General features: G+C 40.3%; 1 long non-coding RNA gene across 2 annotated transcripts in view; it reads right to left on the bottom strand.

Annotated features, from left to right (window-relative positions):
• Window positions 1-948: 948 nt before the first annotated feature.
• Window positions 949-7,797, bottom strand: part of LOC134987827 (uncharacterized) — an 89,179-nt gene continuing 82,330 nt past the window's right edge. For both annotated transcript variants that reach the window (XR_010193397.1, XR_010193398.1), the window contains one exon: window positions 949-1,582. This is a non-coding gene — a long non-coding RNA (uncharacterized LOC134987827). The remainder of the gene's footprint in view (window positions 1,583-7,797) is intronic.

The following is a 7,797-nucleotide window of genomic DNA, read 5'->3' as shown; positions in this document are numbered from 1 at the left end:
CAGATCAATACTGCAGCCGGAGGTGTCTGCATGTAATAGACGCCTGCTGCTGCATCTCCATACAGCGCTATCACTGCTGCTTCCAAGGAAGTGATAGCACCTTCGCCCCATATATGAATGACCCCTACTGTGCAGTCCTTCAAGGCACAATTATTGTATCATTAGATCGTTAGATCATATACAATTTATTATTGCTCCTTTACACACATCTGTATATGCAACAATCTTTAATATCCCTAGGAAATGTTAATAATGGGCTGTACAGTGGCTGTACGGATGATACATCGCTTGTCCAGTTGGCCACCACATCGTTGATGACATTTTACCATCTGACAAGCAGCACAGATGATGAGAATATTCGAAGAACGATGCACGTGGATGCACAATTGTGCATACATATTATGACCGATCAAAAAACACTGTTTACTAGCGCTGTATAATAATGTTCAAAAATGCAAACACCTTCGATCTTCTGTACAATTTTTCTTTTGATTAATGAAAATGAGAGAAAACCCTTTATAGTATATAAAAGGAGAAAAACCACCACATACAAATAATGCACATAAGCAAGCATATATTTATACAAAATGAAATGGCCGGAGTCACTCCTAAGGTTTTCTATGTGCTTTCTACTGTTCCTTGAGACCTCCAAAAAAAAACCCAAATAAACATGCAATAGCATAATACAGTCAGAATGCTTTTTAAGTAAATAATTTTTCATCAGAAACTCGTACCCCTATATAAGTCTATCGGTTTAATGATAGACAGTATGAGCCAAAGGGAGCGGAGAGATGACCATATGGAGCCTTGTAAAAATCGTATACCTTCTGCTTGTTTTTTTGCCCATATGGGTTCCAAATTACATGTGAACATAAAAGATGTCTTCCATAGTGTAAAATCATACAAACAGATTTTATTACACAAAATATACAAAAGAAATGGCCTACCACCGAAAAAAATGGTCTACCATGATTTGTAGACAATTAAAACATACAACAATGCCCAGATATCATATAGCAAAACAATTGGACTCCTACCAGATGGAATGGTCTACAAACTGAATATAGACAATTGCACAGGAATATGAGAGAAACCACAGGCGTCCCTGGAACTGTGCCTTCCGTCCAGGGTAGTGTGTCCAAGAGTCAGATGGGCCTCCTCTCACCAACGTGTTTCCAAACCATAAAGGTTTCTTTTTCAAGGTATGAGGATCTTATCCAACCAGGCGGGCATATAAACCCCCATACAGTTATTCCTAATGCCAGACATGGATTATCTTTCAAGCTAAAATCCCACATACTCTTATAGTCCATAATGAATCCCTATGCCATATATTAGTCCAAACATATTGAATAGAACCTGCCGGAAGGCTCGGCTCCGGCTGCGTTTCACAAGTCAGAAGAGCTTATCCGGAAGTCCCGGCTCCGGCGTGCGTTCCACAGGTCGGAAGTGCTTATCCGCAATGTCATTTCCGGTGACGTGTATCCGCTATATCCATTCTTTAATCCCTCTACATTTTATAATGGATGCGGCTTGTGTCTCTTATTTTATGTGGCAGCCATTTTCTGTGAGTCTATATAGACTAGGTTTGATAAGAAGCCATTTTATTGTGGACCAATGACACAAAAAAAAAGAAAAAAACAGATTAAATGCAATCCATTAATAAATATACATAAAATCATTTAGAAAGGCTACATAAAAAGTAGGAAACATATGACTAACAAAGAAACCATTTAATTTCAAAATCTTTGTTAAATCCATTAGGCATCAAAGTCTTAAAAATATAAATAATTTGCATCTCACTTTTGGCCAATTTGGAGGTGACATTTTGTGCTTCTAACATCTTTCTCAATTTTCTTAAGACCATAAAAATTCTAAATGTGTTTTACGTCACATTGATGTACATTTTTAAAGTGTATTCAAAGTGCATGGGTATCCAACCCTTTTCGGATGTTACGCAAGTGTTCACCCAATCTCACTTTAAAAGGACGAGTGGTCCGACCAATATAAAATTTATCACAACTGCATTCGATCCCATATATAATATTAGAAGAATGATAAACTCTTTGATGGAAAGATTTTTGCCATTGATATCCACTTCTGTTTTTACTGGAATTATACGGCAGGATTACTTTAATTATACGGCAGGATTACTGGAATTATACGGCAGTACCACTGGAATTATGTGGCAGGATTACTAGAATTATACACCAGTACCACTGGAATTATACGGCAGGTTTACTGTAATTATACGGCAGGATTACTGGAACTATATGCCAGTACCACTGTAATTATACGGTAGGATTACTGTAATTATACAGCAGGATTAATGGAATTATACGGCAGGATTACTGGAATTATATGCCAGTACCACTGGAATTTATACGGCAGGATTACTGGAATTATACGGCAGTACCACTGTAATTATATGGCAGGATTACTGTAATTATACGGCAGGATTACTGTAATTATACGCCAGTACCACTGGAATTATAGGTCAGGATCACTGGAATTATACGGCAGGATTACTTTAATTATACGGCAGGAATACTGGAATTATACTCCAGTACCACTGGAATTATACGGCAGGATTACTGGAATTATACTCCAGTACCACTGGAATTATACTGCAGGATTACTGGAATTATATGGCAGTATTACTGGAATTATACGCCAAAACCACTGGAATTATATGGCAGGATCACTGGATATATATACGCCAGTACCACTGGAATTATACGGCAGGATCACTGGATTTATACGGCAGGATCACTGGAATTATACGTCAAGATTACTGGAATTATACGTCAGTATCACGGAATTTATACGGAAGGATTACTGGAATTATACGGCAGGATTACTGGATTTATACGGCAGGATTACTGGAATTAAACGGCATGATTACTGGAATTATACGCCAGTACCACTGTAATTAATTATACGGCAGGATTACTGTAATTATATGGCAGGATTACTGGAATTATACGCCAGTACCACTGGAATTATACGACAGGATTACTGGAATTATATGGAAGGATTACTGGAATTATACGCCAGTACCACTGGAATTATACGGCAGGATTCCTGGAATTATACGGCAGGACCACTGGAATTATACGGCAGGATTATTGTAATTATACGGCAGGGTTACTGTAATTATATGCCAGTACCACTGGAATTATACGGCAGGATTACTGGAATTATACAGCAGTAACACTGGAATTATGTGGCAGGATTACTAGAATTATACACCAGTACCACTGGAATTATACGGCAGGTTAACTGTAATTATACGGCAGGATTACTGGAACTATATGCCAGTACCACGGTAATTATACGGTAGGATTACTGTAATTATACAGCAGGATTAATGGAATTATACGGCAGGATTACTGGAATTATACGCCAGTACCACTGGAATTTATACGGCAGGATTACTGGAATTATACGGCAGTACCACTGTAATTATATGGCAGGATTACTGGAATTATACGGCAGGATTACTGTAATTATACGCCAGTACCACTGGAATTATAGGTCAGGATCACTGGAATTATACGGCAGGATTACTTTAATTATACAGCAGGAATACTGGAATTATACTCCAGTACCACTGGAATTATACGGCAGGATTACTGGAATTATACTCCAGTACCACTGGAATTATACGGCAGGATTACTGGAATTATATGGCAGTATTACTGGAATTATACGTCAGGATCACTGGATTTATACGACAGTACCACTGGAATTATACGGCAGGATCACTGGATTTATATGGCAGTACCGCTGGACATATACGGCAGTATCAATGGACATATACGGCAGGATCACTGGATTTATACGGCAGGATCACTGGAATTATACGTCAAGATTACTGGAATTATACGTCACTATCACAGAATTTATACGGAAGGATTACTGGAATTATACGGTAGGATTACTGGATTTATACGGCAGGATTACTGGATTTATACGGCAGGATTACTGGATTTATACGGCAGGATTACTGGAATTAAACGGCATGATTACTGGAATTATACGCCAGTACCACTGTAATTATACGACAGGATTCCTGGAATTATACGGCAGGATTACTGGAATTATACGGCAGGACCACTGGAATTATACGGCAGGATTCCTGGAATTATACGGCAGGATTACTGGAATTATACGGCAGGACCACTGGAATTATACGGCAGGATTATTGTAATTATACGGCAGGGTTACTGTAATTATATGGCAGTACCACTGGAATTATACGTCAGGATTACTGTATTTATACAGCAGGATTACTGGAATTATATGACAGTACCACTGGAATTATACGGCAGGATTACTGGAATTATACAGCAGGATAATTGGAATTATACGCCAGTACCACTAGAATTACATGGCAGGATTACTGGAATTATACGCCAGTCCCACTGTAATTATACGGCAGGATTACTGGAATTATGCGGCAGGATTCCTGTAATTATACGCCAGTACCACTGGAATTATACGGCAGGATTACTGGAATTATACGGCAGTACCACTGGAATTATACGGCAGGATTACTGGAATTATACGACAGTACCACTGGAATAATACAACAGGATTACTGGAATTATACGGCAGGATTACTGGAATTATATGCAAGTACCACTGGAATTATACGGCAGTATTACTGTAATTATATGGCAGGATTACTGGAATTATACACCAGTACCACTGGAATTATATAGCAGGACTGTATTTATACAGCAGGATTACTGGAATTATATGCCAGTACCACTGGAATTATACTGCAGGATTAATGGAATTATACGACAGTACCACTGGAATTACATGGCAGGATTACTGGAATTATACGCCAGTCCCACTGTAATTATTAGAGATGAGCGGGTTCGGTTTCTCGGAAACCGAACCCCCCCGAACTTCACCTTTTTTACACGGGTCCGAGGCAGGTTCGAACCGTCCCGCCTTGCTCGGCTAACCCGAGCGCGCCCAAACGTCATCATCCCGCTGTCGGATTCTCGCGAGACTCGGATTCTATGTAAGCAGCCGCGCGTCGCCGCCATTTTCACTCGTGCATTGGAGATGATAGGGAGAGGACGTGGCTGGCGTCCTCTCCGTTTATTGTTGAAGTTGATTGGATTGGTTTAATGCTTAATTGTGGGGAGGACTGGGGAGCAGCTGTTAGGAGGAGTACAGTGCAGAGTTTTGCTGATAAGTGACCACCAGTTTTTATCCGTTCTCTGCCTGAAAAAAACGCTCCATACCTACCATATCTGTGCTCAGTGTGCTGCATAATATATCTGTGCTGAGTGATCACACTGCTTAATTGTGGGGACTGGGGAGCAGCTATAGCAGGAGTACAGTGCAGAGTTTTGCTGACAGTGACCACCAGTATACGTTGTCTGCCTGAAAAACACTCCATATCTGTGCTCAGTGTGCTGCTTTATTGTGGGGACTGGGACCACCAGTATAATTAATATTATATAGGAGGAGTACAGTGCAGAGTGCACTGCTGTACCTACCTCGGTGTCGTCATCCATTAAGTATACTATCCATCTACATTCTATACCTGTGGTGCATTTTAGTTTTGCAGTTTGCTGACAGTGTCCACCAATATACTATATATAGCAGTACGGTAGGCCACTGCTGTACCTACCTCTGTGTCGTCATCCATTAAGTATACTATCCATCTACATTCTATACCTGTGGTGCATTTTTGTTTTGCAGTTTGCTGACACAGTGTCCACCAGTATACTATATATAGCAGTACGGTAGGCCACTGCTGTACCTACCTCTGTGTCGTCATCCATTAAGTATACTATCCATCTACATTCTATACCTGTGGTGCATTTTAGTTTTGCAGTTTGCTGACACAGTGTCCACCAGTATACTATATATAGCAGTACGGTAGGCCACTGCTGTACCTACCTCTGTGTCGTCATCCATTAAGTATACTATCCATCTACATTCTATACCTGTGGTGCATTTTAGTTTTGCAGTTTGCTGACAGTGTCCACCAGTATACTATATATAGCAGTACGGTAGGCCACTGCTGTACCTACCTCTGTGTCGTCATCCATTAAGTATACTATCCATCTACATTCTATACCTGTGGTGCATTTTAGTTTTGCAGTTTGCTGACAGTGTCCACCAGTATACTATATATAGCAGTACGGTAGGCCACTGCTGTACCTACCTCTGTGTCATCATCCATTAAGTATACTATCTATCTACATTCTATACCTGTGGTGCATTTTAGTTTTGCAGTTTGCTGACAGTGTCCACCAGTATACTATATATAGCAGTACGGTAGGCCACTGCTGTACCTACCTCTGTGTCGTCATCCATTAAGTATACTATCCATCTACATTCTATACCTGTGGTGCATTTTAGTTTTGCAGTTTGCTGACACAGTGTCCACCAGTATACTATATATAGCAGTACGGTAGGCCACTGATGTACCTACCTCTGTGTCGTCATCCATTAAGTATACTATCCATCTACATTCTATACCTGTGGTGCATTTTAGTTTTGCAGTTTGCTGACAGTGTCCACCAGTATACTATATATAGCAGTACGGTAGGCCACTGCTGTACCTACCTCTGTGTCGTCATCCATTAAGTATACTATCCATCTACATTCTATACCTGTGGTGCATTTTAGTTTTGCAGTTTGCTGACACAGTGTCCACCAGTATACTATATATAGCAGTACGGTAGGCCACTGCTGTACCTACCTCTGTGTCGTCATCCATTAAGTATACTATCCATCTACATTCTATACCTGTGGTGCATTTTAGTTTTGCCGTTTGCTAACACAGTGTCCACCAGTATACTATATATAGCAGTACGGTAGGCCACTGCTGTACCTACCTCTGTGTCATCATCCATTAAGTATACTATCCATCTACATTCTATACCTGTGGTGCATTTTAGTTTTGCAGTTTGCTGACACAGTGTCCACCAGTATACTATATATAGCAGTACGGTAGGCCACTGCTGTACCTACCTCTGTGTCGTCATCCATTAAGTATACTATCCATCTATATTCTATACCTGTGGTGCATTTTAGTTTTGCAGTTTGCTGACACAGTGTCCACCAGTATACTATATATAGCAGTACGGTAGGCCACTGCTGTACCTACCTCTGTGTCGTCATCCATTAAGTATACTATCCATCTACATTCTATACCTGTGGTGCATTTTAGTTTTGCAGTTTGCTGACACAGTGTCCACCAGTATACTATATATAGCAGTACGGTAGGCCACTGCTGTACCTACCTCTGTGTCGTCATCCATTAAGTATACTATCCATCTACATTCTATACCTGTGGTGCATTTTAGTTTTGCAGTTTGCTGACACAGTGTCCACCAGTATACTATATATAGCAGTACGGTAGGCCACTGCTGTACCTACCTCTGTGTCGTCATCCATTAAGTATACTATCAATCTACATTCTATACCTGTGGTGCATTTCAGTTGTGCGCAGTAAATATAGTAGTAGGCCATTGCTATTGATACTGGCATATAATACCACACATTAAAAAATGGAAAACAAAAATGTGGAGGTTAAAATAGGGAAAGATCAAGATCCACTTCCACCTCGTGCTGAAGCTGCTGCCACTAGTCATGGCCGAGACGATGAAATGCCATCAACGCCGTCTGCCAAGGCCGATGCCCAATGTCATAGTAGAGAGCATGTAAAATCCAAAACACAAAAGTTCAGTAAAATGACCCAAAAATCAAAATTGAAAGCGTCTGATGAGAAGCGTAAACTTGCCAATATGCCATTTACGA

The sequence above is a fragment of the Pseudophryne corroboree genome, chromosome 2 (assembly GCF_028390025.1).
Source record: "Pseudophryne corroboree isolate aPseCor3 chromosome 2, aPseCor3.hap2, whole genome shotgun sequence".
Classification (NCBI taxonomy): domain Eukaryota; kingdom Metazoa; phylum Chordata; class Amphibia; order Anura; family Myobatrachidae; genus Pseudophryne; species Pseudophryne corroboree.
This window is presented reverse-complemented; position numbering and strand designations above follow the sequence as displayed.